The sequence below is a fragment of the Macrotis lagotis genome, chromosome 3 (genome assembly GCF_037893015.1).
Source record: "Macrotis lagotis isolate mMagLag1 chromosome 3, bilby.v1.9.chrom.fasta, whole genome shotgun sequence".
In the NCBI taxonomy this organism is placed as follows: domain Eukaryota; kingdom Metazoa; phylum Chordata; class Mammalia; order Peramelemorphia; family Peramelidae; genus Macrotis; species Macrotis lagotis.
This window is the reverse complement of record NC_133660.1, coordinates 92,429,270-92,446,802: the sequence shown is the minus strand read 5'-3', so window position 1 is coordinate 92,446,802 and position 17,533 is coordinate 92,429,270. Positions and strand designations below refer to the sequence as shown.

At 35.0% G+C, this 17,533-nt stretch overlaps 1 protein-coding gene and 1 long non-coding RNA gene across 7 annotated transcripts in view; one reads left to right on the top strand and one right to left on the bottom strand.

Annotated features, from left to right (window-relative positions):
* Nucleotides 1-17,533, top strand: part of PALLD (palladin, cytoskeletal associated protein) — a 498,686-nt gene that overhangs the window by 270,842 nt on the left and 210,311 nt on the right. The window lies entirely within an intron of this gene.
* Nucleotides 1-17,533, bottom strand: part of LOC141517705 (uncharacterized) — a 90,848-nt gene that overhangs the window by 19,491 nt on the left and 53,824 nt on the right. Inside the window, exon 3 of one of the 4 annotated variants that reach the window (XR_012476954.1) lies at nucleotides 13,676-15,013. The exons of the other annotated variants lie outside the window; for them this stretch is intronic. This is a non-coding gene — a long non-coding RNA (uncharacterized LOC141517705). Of the gene's footprint in view, nucleotides 1-13,675; nucleotides 15,014-17,533 lie in introns of those variants that run through there. 4 annotated transcript variants of the gene reach the window in all.

Below are 17,533 nucleotides of genomic sequence, written 5' to 3'. Positions count from 1 at the left end.
CTACAAAATTCTACAAAAATACATAGATTCATCCGTATGGGTATTTCCTCAGCCAGTTCCTCGATGCCTTAGTGAATTGAGAAGCCAAAAATAATTCATTAACTCACAGGCTGGTGATAAGAGAGGGGCCTTTGTAGATGCCTCTCCAAATTTAGGCTGTCCTCCAGCAATCACAAAATCAATTATTGTAATTATACTCAAAGTTTTCAGTGTTTTTGTAGGGCACGATAAGGCCTCACACTGTGCTGACATTACCTTCAAGAACCAACCTTGTATCTTTGTCATGTTGTAATAAGTTTTGATGGGAATTAGATTTTAATTTTCTCAGTCAGGTCTTAGTTCTTATAAGTCAGTCAGTCTGTGTGTGTGTGTATGTGTGTGTGTGTGTGTGTGTGTGTGTGTGTGTGTGTGTGTGTGTATTGGGGGAAGGGGTGGGTGGGTGGTTTCACTTCCAAATCTGTTCTGAGTTCAGGACTATTCCAAAAAAGGAATTTCTCCTTTTCTGCAATAACTTAAATCATTCCCTTCAGTCTGACCTTTAACAGCTTCTTGTTGGCAAAGTGACTGCTTCCACTGTAACCTTTAGATCTTATTTGAGTGGTTTATGACATTGAGATGCAATAGTTTAACCACCATTTTTTTCCTGCTTCATTGAATTCGTGCTTTCAAAAGATTTTTATTAAATTCCTACTGTATATAAAGTCATTTTCTTGACTCTGAAGGGTCTAGCAAAGATGAAAAATTACCAAAAACTGTTCCTGCCCTCAAGGAGCATGGATCAAAATCAAATAGAGGAGAAAAGTGCATATAATTCCTGGAAGACTGTTCCATGACTGAGGTACCAATAAAATGCCATTTGTGAAAAATAGGGGAAGCTCTTATGAGAAGAAAAAGATTTCATCTAGCTTGAGAGATCAGAGATGGGATGGCAGTTAAGCTAGATCTGGAGAGAAAAAGGTAGAATTTCAGCAAGTCTGCTCTTGGATTGAGGCAATGCAGGTATAGTACATAACAAAAGGAAAAAACAAATGATATGGGTAAATTCAACAAATCTATATTGGCAACCCACTTAGTGCCAAGGTCCTGGTAAGACAAAAACAAAAATAAAAATCTCTTTCCTCAAAGAGATTCCATTCCTCTGAGAGGCAAGGATACTAAATGTATCTAAAAATAATACAAAATACATAATGACTTGAAAGAAAAACTATGAGAAGACACTTCTACACCAATCTTTTGCAGAGGTGAGAGGTTCACAAGTATTATGCTCACCACCTTAGTCTTTTTCAATGAATCTATCAGTTACATAACCAATTAAAATGTTTTTCCCCTCTTTTTCTTTTTTTTTTTTAGTCCTACAAAAATACCATTTGTTATATTTGGGACGATTCTCTAGGAGGGCAAAAGGGGAAAAACTAAGGCAATATAAAAATGCATCAATAAAACTTATTTAAAATACAGAATGTATTAGAGGCAAGAAATAGAATATTATGCTGAGTGAAAAACTTGTAGCTGTATATTGCGAAGAGAAATCATATGAATTAAAACAGAAAAATAAGTTGGAACAAGAACATGGAGGGCCTTCATGGTTGAACTTAAGACTTTGTATTTTGTTCTAGAGAGAGTCTAAAAGTTTAGAAGAAAATGGAGTCTAGATTGGCTCATAAGAGAAAAGAGCCAGGAAAATTCATTAGAAAGTATTTAAAATAACCCAGGTATTGAGGGTCTTAACTAGGGCATTAGCCATGTGAGTAGAAAGAAGAGAACAGATATGAATGATGTTACAGAGGTAGAATGAATAGGCTTTTACAATTGTTTGGATAAAAGAGAGGAGGGAAAGTCAAGGATGATTCAAAGGTTACAGACATGGTTCAATGGGAAGATGATGGTTCCCCCAATCACCAAGGATGTATGAAGGAGGGGAGTAGTTTGCCAAGAAGATAATAAATTTTTTTTGGAACTTAATGAGTTTAAGAAGCCAGCTAAGACATCCAAGTAGAAATGCTTAGAATGCAGTTGGATATTCAAACCTAGTAGAGTTCAGAAGAGAAATTGGTTCTATATAGAACTGGAAATCATCAAGGTGGAGATTACTAAACCTGAAGGGGGGTGGGGAGTGTGAATGATATCAACAACAGAAAGATTAGAGAGAAAGAGAAGAAAAGAAAACTCAAGACAGAGCCTTCTGATAAGACAAAGCCTTCAAAGGTTAGATGATAATCTAGCCAAGAAGAGTGAGAAAAAGAAATTGTGTTCACAGAACAATAAGAAGTAAAGTTTGGCTGATCTATAGTATAGAATAGGTTGTACAAGGGGTTGTGGAGAATAAAATTGGAAGGACCCAAAACATAGACTTAAGAACCAAATTAAGAAATTTGGATTTAATTACATAGGCAATAGAAATATTTCAGAACTGAGGAAAGAGAGAAGGAATGCTGTTACATAACTAGAGTAATTTTTTAGTATGCTAACACTGACAAAGACAAATAGAAATGATTGAAAGGGGAAGAGCTGGACTCATTGTGGTTATAGAGTGAGCCAAAAAACTATGATAGTGACACTGAAAATGGAAAGGAGCTGATAGATTGGAAAGATATTGAGGAAACGATATCAATGACATTTGGGGAAATTGTATTTTTGAATTAGATTGTATTCAGTCCAAAGGGGGATCTGCTTGTATATGGGGCATGAAGGAGAGGGAAGAGGCAAAGATGACTCCAAGGTTTAGGTTTTGGCTGAGTGAGAGTACAGAAATAGGAAAGTCAAGAAAAAGAATTGCTCTGGGAGTGAATATATGCTCAGTCTGGATGTATTCCATTTGAAATACCACCAGATCACCAGTGGAGAGGTAAGAAAAAAATTTGTAATTGAGGTTTCTAAAATATAGGTTGGGAGGTGAAGATGTAGATAAATCACCAAAGTACCAGCTCTTAATTCTGTGCCAGAGATTCATAGAGAGGAGATAACAAAGAGTTTCTTCTTTGAGGGAGTTTTAAAGGGCAAAATATCATCAGAGGAAAGTCAGATTTAGTTAAGATGAACAAATAAAATTAAAACTCAAATTTAAAGTCTATGGGAGTTTGTGTGCAATAGATTGGGATCTCATCTAATTTGATGGAAGAGGATATTTGTGAACTTAAAAAGAGAATTGAGTTGATGACCAATGGAGAGTACTGACATTGTATGGTTAATGAGGACTTTATCCTAGTCGTTCCTTACATGGGCTATTTGATCCCTTGCCAATGTTTGAGGTAATCAGAAGTTGGATGCTGACTGAGCTGTTTCTGGGGCAGCTCAAGTTTCCCTTTTACAAAAAGGTAATCCTCTCTTTGATTCAATTATGCTTCAGCCCCATCACCTGTCTTATGGTCATTTTTCTTATAGACAATTGACCCTTCTAGATAAGATTTGTTGAGCAGGTCTGTCCTTTACAGGAGAATATTCTCAATTAATGAGCCCCTAATTCATGTTTATTGAGTTTGCATGGGTGTCTATGAATTTTACTATTAGGATATTTATTCCTGTCTACTGCTGGCTCAAATAGCTGAAATTGCCAGATTTTTCTTTTACCTCAGATTTGTTTTTCTTTCCTGCACATTTGCAGGTTTTTCAATCAAACTAATATATCACCTGATGGTGAGAACATTAGTAACAGGGAGGTTTATTTTAGTTGCTTTCTATTACATATTTGAAAAGCAGTTCCTCAAAAAAAAATCTAAGAATGAATGTTTCCTTACTTTGGTAAAGGTGTGATACACAATTCTCATGGATCAGGCTGGATTCTATGCAGCTTTTAAGAAAACCTATTCCAAAGAAAGAAAGAAAGAAAGAAAGAAAGAAAGAAAGAAAGAAAGAAAGAAAGAAAGAAAGAAAGAAAGAAAGAAAGAAAGAAAGAAAGAAAGAAAGAAAGAAAGAAAGAAAGAAAGAAAGAAAGAAGGAAGGAAGGAAGGAAGGAAGGAAGGAAGGAAGGAAGGAAGGAAGGAAGGAAGCCTATTCCATATGTGGCAAGGGATTAAATATTTTGCTTAATTTTTAGAATGGTAGAGATGTTAAATTATAAGGATAAAATATACTTTTTTCATGAAGCAAGATGGATTCACCAATTATATGAAGAATTGAATGTGTAGTAGAAATTGCTATTATCTTCTAAAGGAGACTGAAATTAATCACAGAACCACACTCTTGACCAAAGCAATCACAATTGATTCATATCACTTGAACTTGTGATGCAAAAGGTTCACCACTGGGACAATAATGACATAGTGTACATGGAAGATCATAATTTTAAAGTTGGAAGGGGTCAGGAAGTCATCTAGTCTAATACTTTCATTTTATAGATGAAGAAACTGAAATTCAAAGAGGATAAATGACTTACCCAAGGTCATACAAATTGTAGGTCCAGGATTCACACTCTTTGATTCAATTATGCTTCAGCCCCATCACCTGTCTTATGGTCATTTTTCTTATAGACAATTGCTCTTTGCACTGAACTGTACTGCTCTGGTTGGAAATTTTTAATTTAAAATGTAATTATATCAGTTGTCAGATTTGAATTAAAAACAGGGCAATCACATCATATATGCTTGGTTTAGACATCTACACTCCCACTCTGTTTCAGTAACTCCCATATTTACATTTGGATATTGTTCACTTCTGCTTTTTCTCTTAATTATATTGTATAGTGTTCTTTAAGCATATTTCTCTTTGTGACTCTAATGATGTATGTTTCAGCAGTAGGTGGCTTTCTCTCTTAATATTTTTGAGATATCCCAGCTGTTTATTCCTCCAGATAGGAAGCTTGTCTAACCACGCAAAGGCTAACATGCTCTCATAATATTATGACTTCATCAAATATGTCAGGAACCAAGCTCAAGGAGGTGGAGAGATCTAGTGTTCTCGACTCTCGTGGGAGCTTATAAATAGGTCAAATATGGATAATTATATGGCTCGGCTGCAATTTCAAACTTGCTGCTCTCTTAGTAATTGCCATCAAATGTGAAGGTTGTGAAAGATTTCTGGAAAGACCACAAATATTTTTTTCTGTTCTTTATTTCTTTCTGTTGGTTGAAATATTTCATATGCCATCTGGTTCCATAGATGTAGCATTATGTGTTATAATGTTTATAGCAAGAAAAACAAAAACCATAAAAGGTGGTCTGAGAGTTCAGTGCATTACGTGGTTTTTTAAAAAAGCCTTTTTCTTTCCTAAAGTTCTGTTGCCTTGTTTCTGAAATGTCATTTCTGATTGGGAAAGTTCTACTGCAGTTGTTAAGTTCCATCTCATCTTGGGGACAGTTTTTCTAGTTCATCACTTTCATCTCCTTTATCTTAACTATGCTCTTCAGGTGGTATCATTAATTTTAAAAATAAAACATCCAAGTGCATTTTCATTATATCAAATAGCAGCTTAACAGATATAAGTCTGCACTAATCATGTTGCAGAAGATGAACTAACTCTCTAGGTGTGGAGAAAGAAAAGAGTTTAAATTATTGCTATTGTATTAGATGTCTTTATTTAAAGCTAAGTGTGTCCTCTGCCTAAGTAATAAAGTCAAGTCATTGGTGGGCCTCATTACCTATGGTTTAGAGACAATTTTGACTCACAAAATACCTAAAACCCAGGGCATCTTTGGGAAGGGAGAGGGAAAATCTGGGGTTACATAGACCAAAACCAAGTTTCATTTCATGTCTGTTATGATTATTCCACTTCTAAAGAGCAAAATTACATTTGGCTGTCTGTCACTACTACAATTTCTTTAGTTTCCTGATGCTGAACAGATGACACACTGGAGAGACATATTCAAAGCTGGTTTATTAACCAAGAATGGCCCCAAAGATGTTTCTAAATGTAATTAATGCTCCCTGGAAGATCTATTACTTTAAAAAAAATGATTCTATATGGGAATAATAGTTCTACTACCAATTTGACAACTCAGAAGAACAGGATTTGTTATGTTATTTTTCACTGTAACCAAGGACTAAAAGCTGTTTTTAATCAATAATATTGCATCTTGAACTCCAAAATATTCTAGTAGATAGTGGAATAGAATTCAAAACTACAAACAAAGCAAGAAATCCCCATTTGACATATCCTTTCCATTAATAGCCTTATTCTTAATTAATTCCTAGGCTCTAAAACTAGAAAGAAACTAGGGACATGGTTTGATCCTACTCATTTTATAGAACAAGAAACTGAGGGCCCTCAGAGTTTCTAAGACTTTAAGTGATACTTGAACTAGGACTTCCTGAGTCCATGATCTTGTCCCTGAACCACACAATCTTCCCTTGATCAAGATCATGCAGATAATCACTAAAATGCAAATCAAGATCTTTTGACTTGAAGTCCAGAGCCCTTTCCACTGTCCTATACCTATAAGTGTGTCACGTGTCATGCATTCTTGTACCTGCTTTTAAACAGAGCAAGAAATGGCAAGATACCATTTCTCTAGTACAATACTTTACAGTTAACTACTCTGCCTTTATTTGGTGACCTGGCATTGCATTTGATAGATTTTCCTCCAGATCTTCTGGTATGAACCATTATGGCTTAGCATACATACACTGACATGAACATAGGCAAGCAAATATACAGTACCCTACTCATTTTCAGATCTAGACCAAAATGGAAATTTAATTTGTGATTGGTTGAAAAGGAGAGAGAGAGAGAGAGAGAGAGAGACCCATTCTATCTGAATTGACTCTCTCCCCCCCATAAAAAGGCTTCAGTCTCTAGAATATACAGGGAAGTTTAAGGCAGGGGAAGTTAGAGATTAAGCCTTAAAAGATGCTAAAGAATGATATAGTTTGTCATCCTACTGAGAACTTAGATTTCTAATAGTCATGAAATTACCTTAATCTCAAAGGAAAAAAGAAATATCAGCACATCCACCTAGTATTAGAATCCATGACACTATTCTGGGAGTTGAGAATATTGTAGAAAAAAATAAGATAAACTTTTAGCTATTTATATTCTATTCTGCTAAACAGATCATCAGATATAGATTTAGCTAACCAAACACTGTAATTCTGGGCTTGAAAATTGTTTTATTGACACACTTAAGAAGGGCATCTAGGTGATGCAATTGACAGAGTACCAGACCTGAGTCAAGAGGATTCATCTTTTTGAGTTCAAATATGAAATCTGATTCTTACTAGTTGTGTGACTGAGCAAGTCATTTAATCCTGTTTGCCTTAGTTTCTTCAACTGTAAAATGAACTAGAAAAAAGAAATGCCAAACTATTACCTTTGTCAAAAAAAAAAAACCCACCAAATGGGGTCGTGAAGAATCAGAGAATGCTGAAAACAACTGAACACAACAAAGACTTAAGTGATAGAGAAAATGTAAATAATGCAAATTAAACTTAATAGTGTGTTGAGCATACTTTTCAGTAAACCAGTTGTTAAACATTCCCCAGAAAACACCTGTATTGAAGAAACTTTGGAAATACTCCACCAATCAGCATTTGCTGTGTGATAAAAAAAAATAAAAACAATAATAATAATAATGCTTAACATTTATTTTAGTTCTTACTATGTGCCAATCAGTTTGACCCTCACAACAATCCAGAAAGGTAAGATCACTTGCTTAAATTCACACAACTAATAAGTTATAGAGGTTGGTCTCCTGACTACAGATGCAGGACTTTTCCCACTATATCATTTACCTTGTTAAACATATTTTAGTCTCATCCCAAAACATGAGATTTTGCTTTTGAGGAAATTTAGGAAATACCATTATAAGGGAGATGAGTGATACAACTAACCTAGGACACAGATATAGCTATAGATACAGATGTTAGCTGTTATCAACATCATCATCACCATGGTCTTCATCATCATCATCATCATCCTCATGAAGATCATGATCATTGCTATCATTATCCACTTAGGGTCATACACTTAGAAAATGCTTACTCAGAATATGTTAACTAATTGACTACATCCAAGGTCCTTCCATCCAGGGCTGTGCTGGTAAATGCTTAGCAACTGACTCTGAAAAATAAGACTACCATACTATTAAGTTTAAGTTGCATTATTAACATTTTCTCCATCACTTTCTTAAGTCTAGATAATTAACAAAATAATATTCATTCTCTGATCTGTAGTGTTTGCTCATTTTCCCTGTTGGGAAGTAACAGGAACTAAGTGACTTGCCCAGAATCACACAATAAGTGTCTGAAGTCAAATTTGAACTCAGATCCTCCTGACTCCAGGGTTGGTGCTCTATAAAATATGTCATTTAGTTGCTCCCTGTGTTCACTCATTTTTGAGGTATAAATGCTGACATTGAAAATTTAACAATCAACTTACAGATTGGAATGGGCTCCGGAACACTCCTACTTCCACTTCTGGGTTTTCATAACCCTGAACCCTTTTTCTTTTGACTTCTCTTTCTCAAATCTTTTCCCACATAACATCAGTGTGGAAAACTATAATAGTAGGTCATTGTTAAGACTGGGTAGTAAAGAGACAACCCAAGAGTTTGTCCTTGGAAAATCTGGGTTTTAGTATCAGCCTTGCCATTTCCTAGCTGTATAGTCTTGAAGAATTCAACTATATAGCTCATAAATTAATTTTAAAAATCTCATAGAAAATTTATAGTTCAACTCCATCAATCAGAGAATCCTGAGGTTCAAATAGGTTATGATTTGCTTGTTATTTCATAACTGGTTCGTGGTGGAACTGGAACTCAAACTCACATGTCCTCTGATACCCAGTTCAGGGAACTTTCTACTGCATTCTGCCTCAGTTCTCCATTTATAAAAAGAAATTATAATGTCTGCATTACTCAACTCATCTGATTATTGTGAGAACCAAATGAGATCATACTGCTTTGTGAACCATAAATGTCCACTGTTAGTGCTACAAGATAAATGTGTGATACATGTAACAGATGATTGAAGAGGTAAAAATGAATGCTTTCTTGTCATGTTTTCTGCTTTGACATGCCAGTGTAGTCATGCAGGGTGTTTTTACAACCTAGGTGAGAGATGAACAGGGAGAATTTTGCCAGTGGAAGCAGGATGTGTTTCATCTTGGGCTTAGGAACTATGCAAAATGAATCCAGGGCACACCTCAAGCCTAATGGATTTTCAGTGATAAATCCCTCTTCTGCTTGATTATAGAGAGCAATCATAAGGCTAAGAAATTGACAAAAGACCTTCTGTCAAATTCTGGAAGATTTGAGAGTGATTTTTGCCTTAAAACTCCTATGTTTTCTTCTTTCTCTCTTTCCAATTGCTGTCAGGTATTTAGTTAGTTGGTTAAGATATATTAAGTTTTATTTGCATTATTTATATTTTCTCTATCACTTAAGTCTTTGTTGTGTTCAGTTGTTTTTCAGTGTTCTCTGATTCTTCATGACCCCATTTGGTGGGGGTTTTTTTTGACAAAGGTAATAGTTTGGCATTTCTTTTTTCCAGTTCATTTTACAGTTGAAGAAACTAAGGCAAACAGGATTAAGTGACTTGCTCAGTCACAATTAAGTGTTAAGAATATAGGAATTTTAAAGGAAATGTCAAGATAAGACTTATACAAAGATAGGAAGAGTTCAATATAAATAGGCAGCGAGGCATAGTAGGTAGGACACTGGATTTAGAGTCAGAAATATCTGAGTTCAAATCCTGATTTAGACATTTAGTTTTCTAATCCTTAGTAAATAATTTAATTTCTTTCTGCCCATTTTCCTCATCTCTAAAATGGAGGTGGAGCAGGAGAGTCCAACTCAATGACCTCCTGCCCTCCCTTCTAGCCCTATACCCACTGATTTTGTTGACACTCTTCTCTTCTTTGTATGAATTTCCCTTGATGGGCTGATTCATTCTCCAGATTCCTCTATGTAAATGGTTTCCAAAGGTATAACTCTATTCCAATCCCTTCCCATAACCATATTTCCATATTCCCAGCTGCCAATTTGATCTTTCTGCCTGGATATGCTTCTAACATCATAAACTCAACGTCTCATCAACTATTTCCCAAATCTATAATTCTCTCCTATCTTCTTTATTTCTACTTTCCACCCAATCAATCCAACAGATAGTCTAGTCACTTTACCCTATGACTAGTAATTTCTCCACTTAAGGTAGTCATTCCAGTGATTTTTGTTTTCAAAGATAAAATTATCTATAGTTCCCTCTCAATACCCAAATGAATCTGTGATTTCACTTTTTAGATATTTTTCTTAATCCCAACCAAGGATTGTAACAAGTGATAAAGTGAAAATCAATTGAAGTCAATGATTTATTATCCTTAATGACTTCCTTTTGTTTTAAAAGTAGATGCAACTCTGGAATTAAATTTTTTTTAAAAAAGGATATGAGTGTCAGAATTAGGGGTTTTTTAATCAATAAAAACTACATTCTGACCTTCAGTAGGTAAAGACAACCAGTTTATATCCTGCTTCCACAGAGATAATCAGCAGTTTGACAGCAGAAGTTAAATTCTCACATCAAGTGTATTGGCCACAGAGCAATGATGGTGTTAAAAAAAAGGAAAAAGAAAACATAGAAATGCTAGTACATGTGGCTTTGCATGAATATTCAGGTTTCTTTTCCCTCAGACTGATGTAACAGTAACTCCTGTTTATTTGGGACTTCCAAGTCCTAAAAGTCTAAATCTGTGACTTATTCTAATTCTAACATTAAATTCACACTTTTACAATCCTCTCTATCACATGTTGTATTAGTCTTTTAGGATAATTGTGAGTGCTGCTAAATAAATACCTAGCTCTTTGTTATTCTTCACCTCTATGAAAGATGTTGGTATATTTTTGTATCTATGGAACCTCTCTGTATTGGTCCTTCTTGGGGATGTATATACACCTAGTAATGGAAACACTAGTTCATGTTTAATGACAAAGCAATTTCTTCCCAACAGCCTAATGCATTAGGTAATGCATATGTTATTTTCCTCTTTTTAAAAGTAAAGAATCTGAGGTCCAAAGGGATGAGATGTTGTGATGATATTCTAAAAGCTAGTGTGACTTCAGAGCCCAGATGTAAATTCTGGCCACCTGAATCCCAATCCAGGGATCTTCTATCTCACTTTGCCATCAACCCTAAGATTTCTTCTGATTCTAAAAATCTATGCATCAAACATTATTTCAGAAAGTTCCTCAAAACTTAACACATATTTCTGTGTTAACAATAATGGATTTAAAATGTCCTGAGTCATATGAGTATGTACCCGGAAGAGAGAATGGGAATCCATGTAGAGAACTGGAACAAATTGCTTTTTAATAAGAAATATTTACAGACAGGAAACAAGCACTTGATCTGCCAATGTGTAAAAGTATACTGGGAGGTTTAAGAGTCATTTTCCCCTTCTTTTTTGTTTCTGCAGTTTTATTCTTTTAGATCAGCTGTGAGATTCATGGAGGCAAGCTTACCCACCAATTCTAGTGCCTGAGAGAGCATAATTGAGATAGGCAAATTGGCTGCCCTTCATTGCATAAATTTTCTGTGCATGGGAATGGAAATGCATATTTTTGTTTCATTATTCCATTGTAAGAGCCAAGACCTAATCTGACCTATACAATGAATTGGGCTGGAATAACAGTATGCATACCAATGGTCCTCAAAATCCTCTAATTCGAAGTTAGAACCTCTTGGTTCTTAAAACAACAGTAGAAAATTAATATTTGTATCCAGTCATTCTTATCTAAAAGAAAACAATGTTGAAATAAAATCTACTCAAGTATTTTTTCCTACCAAATGGAGAAGACATTTGTAGAAGGAGAGATTAAAGAAAATAGATTTCTAAGATTAAGGTACATTAAGTTGTTGATTTATGTTAGCAAATGGAACACACACATCAAAGATGCTAAATGGAAAAATAAGGAAATTTCCTTCAAGGATAAGAGTCTTTACAAAGAGATACCACCATCGTAGCTCCCTGAATATAATTAATAATAATAATAATTAGTTGATATTTATATGGCATATATAATATCACAGGATCTGCAAAACACTTTAGAAATATTATCTTATTTGATCCTCACAGCAGTCTTCAGAGGCAGGTACCGTTCTTGTACTCATTTTACAGAGAAGGAAACTGAAGCAGAGTGAAATTAAATTACTTGCCCAGGGATTCACTGCTGTCTGAAATTTAGTCTACTTCCCTGGTCTTTCTTTATATCCAGCCACTGTGCCCTGTCTAATCCAATTAATTGGAACTTGATCTAATGATGACCAAATCATTTGAATCCCATAGAGGTCAATAAGGAGAAGCAGGGTGATATAATGGAATGGGTGCTAGAGATGACCTTGATTTGAATGCCACTTTTGGCATTTAGCAGTGGTACTATAGCAAGTAAATTAATCTCTCTAAACCCCAGTTTTCCTCCTCTATAAAAAGAAGTCACTAATACCCAGAGGATCATGAATTTAGAGCTGAAAGAAACCTTTGGCAAACCCCAGAACCATTTTACAGATGTGGAAATTGAGTCCTAGAAAAATCAAGTAATTTGTACTAGGCCAGCAGAGTAGTTTCATTTGTAGAGAATTATATAAGAAGCACTCATACCCCTTGATCCAGAAATTCTGCTGTGGAGCATATCATCCAAAAAGGTCAATGATAAGAAAATCCCATATATGCTCAAATATTCCTAGCTACACATTTTTTACATTAGCAAATAACTGGAAACAAAGTCTTATGTCCATTGATTAGAGACCTTTGTAAGAACCAAATAAAATAATGATGTAAAATGTTTTGCAGATTTTAAAGCACCACCCAAATGTTAGTTATTGCCTTTTGTGGAAGAGAAAAAAAAAAGAATCTCTTTTTGGAAGATGCATATGAAATTCCTAATTTCAAGTATTTGAATGGGTCTACAGAAACATACAACCATAAGACAAGGTCTCAACACCTTTACTGGAAAAGTAATTAAGAAGTATACAGTCTCTTGTTGGGAGATGGCAGTTTTGCCTTCCAGTAAGGACATCATGATTTTTTTTTAGAGACCATAAGAGTAATTTCAAATAGAACAAGGAAAAAAATTAATGCCATGATCAGAGAAGGCAACAGCTGTGTGGCTCATCTGTTTCACAATTCATTTCCTGTACTGTGCAAGTCTGTTGGGAGGAATACCATCAGTGAATTCCAAGCATGGAAAGAATCTGACCATTCTCTTTCATTTCTTTACCACAACACCTTTGTCCTATCCCACTAGTTCAGGATTGTTTCATTTTTGCAACTTTCCCTGATTTGTGAACAAGCAATAATCTGGGAAAGAGGAAAGAAAAAAAAAGTCAGAGTTTGGATTCAATTATCATTTTCCATTTTTTTTTCTTCAATTGAGTTCTGGCTCCTAAAAGATACTCAAAACTGGGATTACAGAATCATAGGTCTAAGAGCTAGAAGAGGTCTGTAAGCCCAGCTCATTCATTTTACAGCTGAAAAAAAAAATTGAGACCTAAGAAGATGGTGACTTATCCAAACTACCACTGGGATTCAGACTTAGGATTCCAAACTGAAAGAAGTTGTCTGAAAGGGTTATGCACCAACTTGAAGATCCAGGTCCCTCAGCTTTATGAAATGGAGAAAAGTTGCTTGAAAAGGTAGAACAGTCCAAAGGTTAGATAGTTTAGATTTTTTTGCAAGGCAATGGGGTTAAGTGGCTTGCCCAAGGCCACACAGCTAGGTAATTATTAAGTGTCTGAGACCGGATTTGAACCCAGGTACTCCTGACTCCAGGACTGGTGCTCTATCCACTGCGCCATCTAGCCGCCCGATAGTTTAGATTTAATTTGTTTAATACTCTTTCCCATATTTACTTTCCTATTGCCAACACCTTGATCTGGTCCTAGACATTCCATCCTTGAATTACTCCTTCAGCTTCCCATTTGGTATCTCCTCAATCCAAACATCATACCCAAATACAAGTACACATACATACACATGCACACACATACACATACACACAAACACACATCAGTGCTAGCAAATTAATCTAAATTTGGTGGTCCCTAAAATATCACTTCCATCATCCCATTTTTTAGTATCTTTTTCTGCACATAGTATAGGGCTATGCACTTAGAAGTGCTAAATAAATACTGTTTTGTTGAATGATTACTTAAAGAGGAAAGAAAGCTTTCTCTGCCAATTTTTAAACAATAGTGGAAGAAATAAATTTTCTATCCACATGGAATGGTATGACAGTTCTGGTATAAGAACCTTGCTAAAGTTTAAGTCAGACACCTTTTAAAAAGGCGGTAAGTTGGGGGAAGAGTTGTTCTACACCCATCATTTTTTTTAAATCACTTAAAGTTGAGGATTTTTTCCTTGTATAAACTCGAAATACGGTTCAACCTGTATTTCTTCTTGTCTCAAATATTCTTTATTGCTTTCTGCTCAATTTTTTCCTGTTCCAAACTCTACAGTAAAAATAGACATCATAGGTCAAAATGATGGCAAACACCAAACTAACCTGAGATTCTGTCTTTTTTAAAACTTCCTATAATTGTGGTTCAGGCCTTCTTTGGGATGGGGGAAGTAATAAAGTATTGTTTTAAAAGTCTTCAACAGCTGTGGAAATCCTACTGGTATTAACTAATTTAACAAGCATTTAATAAATGTTTACTATGGACATGGAACTGTGCTAAGCTCTTTTGATATGGGGATAAAAATAAAATTCTCTAACCTCAAGGAGCTTACATTCTACTTGGGAAGGGATATAATAGAGAGGAGAGAGACAGAGACAGATAATAGATGATGGATAAATTGGTAGAGATACCTGGATGACATAGAAGTAAGTAGATAACATGGATAAATAAATACAAAATAAGTACAAAGTAAATACAATATAATCTTGGGGAAGAAAACTAACACTCAAGGTCTTAGGAAAGGTTTCTTGACTTAACCATTGAGAGAAGCAAGGGATCCAAGAGGACAGGTGGATGGAAAGGATGCCAGCCTAGAATCAGGAAGTCTCCTCTTCTTAAGTTCAAATCTGGCCATAGACACTATCTCTTTGATCAGGGGCAAGTCTCATAAATCTCTTTACTCCAATTTCTTCATCTGTAAAATGAGTTGGAAAAAGTAAATCACTTTTTACCTAAAAAAAGCAAACAAGCAAATGAAGATCATAAAAAGTTGAATACAGCTGAAAACATCTGAACAACAACAGGAATTCCAAAAGATTGAGTTGAAGATTTAGCAGAAGTGTCTTTACAAAAGCATTTAGGTAGGGGTTATGTCACCTACTGAGAGCAATGAATGGATCAGTCCTCTTAACTTAGAGCAATAGTGGTAAACTCTATTAGAAATGGATACCCACAGGTTGCATATTAGCTTAGAAAAACAAATTAAAGGGGTAGTGGCGCAATGGATAAAGCACTGGCCCTGGAGTCAGGAGTACCTGGGTTCAAATCTGGTCTCAGATACTTAATAATTACCTAGCTGTGTGGCCTTGGGCAAGCCATTTAACCCTATTTCCCTATTTGCCTTGCAAAAACTAATACATACATATATATATATACATATATATATACATATATATACATATATACATATATATACACATATATATATATTTCTATGTTGCTTTGTATTTTTATTTAATACTTGAACATTTCCCAATTACATTTTGATCTGGTTTCAGTTCACATTTGGAGTTTTGCTACTGTTTATAGACAATAGGCAGTGCTTTTGGCACTTCTATTGTAGAGTATATGAAGAGAAGAAAAATACAGTAGCCCCAAAAAGATAGACTGTGGTCCAATCCTGAAGGATTATAAATGCCAAAGTGAGAAATTTGAGGTAATAGGAAGTTATTGAAGTTTCTGGAACTGGAGATTGGAAAGATAGAAGGAAAAGTTTATTTGAAAGAGTCCAAAAATGTTAATGTTGAAAGATGTTAAATGAGAGATAATAAGAATATTGCATAATCTGTTCTAAACAGTCAAATGTATGTTCCCATACAGAACTGAGAAGATCATAGAAAATATTTTCCTGGTTGTTTTTTAGGGAGTTATTAATGGGTAGACTGTGAACATTGGGGAAGATTCACAAAAGAAATAAAATACAATAGAGGGACATGAAGGATGTTCATGAATTCTTTTCTAATCTCTTTCTCCTTTTCTACATTTTCTAACCAGTCTGCCTAGTCACTATAAAATAACCCTACTGATTTAATCTAAATGAAGTTGGTGATAATCAGGGATTAAATAAGTAATGAGAAAAAGGGATATAAGTTTTCATATATATTTAGATATCCCATTCAAAATAAGATTTAATTGGGGATAGAGACAAACCTCCTCTAACAAAAATAGCATGATTTCTCTGAATTGGAGATGGAGTATTAGGTTTCTCTGAAAGACTAACAGGTGCTTTCAAGACTATTAAGTGTAAAACTACCAGGACAGGGTGATTAAAAATGCTTAGAAAGCCCAGATTAGTGGAGTGGAAAGATAGAAGGAAAAGTTCATTTGTTCAAAAGTTCAAAAGTTTAGCCTAATTTAAAAAAAAAAGCTGGTCAGGTTGCTATAGCATTCATATGTACAAGGAAGCCTCAATTGTATATCACCTTAAGCTTTTCTCCTGTTACTTCTTTTGTGCTGATGACATTAATCATCTCTTTCCAACAACTCACAGAGAATGATAGCAACTGAAAGTGTTCAAAAAGCCAGTCTGAATACCATTAAAATCTGTTTAAAATTTTCTGTGAAATCTGTTTTCCATTTTGTCTGTTTAATTAGCATCAGTCTTACAGAACTACACAAATCAATTCACCCAAAATGGCATCTCCAAGGAAGTGACCTCTATCTAATAGAGAAGAATGGAAAGTATAACTTGGGCTTGATGAACTTCATCCCACATTTAAAAATGTTTCCTAATGGTTTGAAGATCTATTCCACTGGACAGCTCATTTCCACAAAACCAGATCATACTTTGGGTGGTAAATAACTGATCCAGTTGTAGCTGCTGACATTTCTTGGAGACCAAAAATGGAAGAAATCCCAAGTAGGATAATCTAGAAAACTATTTTTATTTGTCTTCATCTTTGCAATGCAAGACCTGGCTCCTGAGCTGGTAAGGAAATCCAAGTCCTGGAAATGCTCCTTTCCATGTGTGTGAATGTGTGTTTCATCTTAAAAAAAAATAATAATAATTGTCCTCTGCCTTAAAAAAAATTAGAAATACTTAAGATAGCTGGAAGGTGAGGTAATTTGTCTATTTGCCTGCTATGTGGTACTGGAAAGCTTATACTAGGCCATAAGATAAATGTTTTAAGCCAAATGGAACGTTGAAGGGAGGTTGGTAAAGCACAAACTACTCCTCTGACAACATATTTTATTTTAACAATTTCTGAAGCACACAAATGTTGAATGCCCAGAGATCAGTTAGGCAGAGGGAATTGGCCAGGTTTCAAGCTGTCCTAATCTCATTCAGGAAAATTAATGTCATTCAACATTTATTAAACTCTTATGTGTCATAGTATGAAATGCTTGAAATAAAATTATAAGCAAAAAGAAAGATAATCTCTGCCCTCAAGGAGCTTACATGCTAGCAGGGAAGGAGATAATATATAAAAAGGAG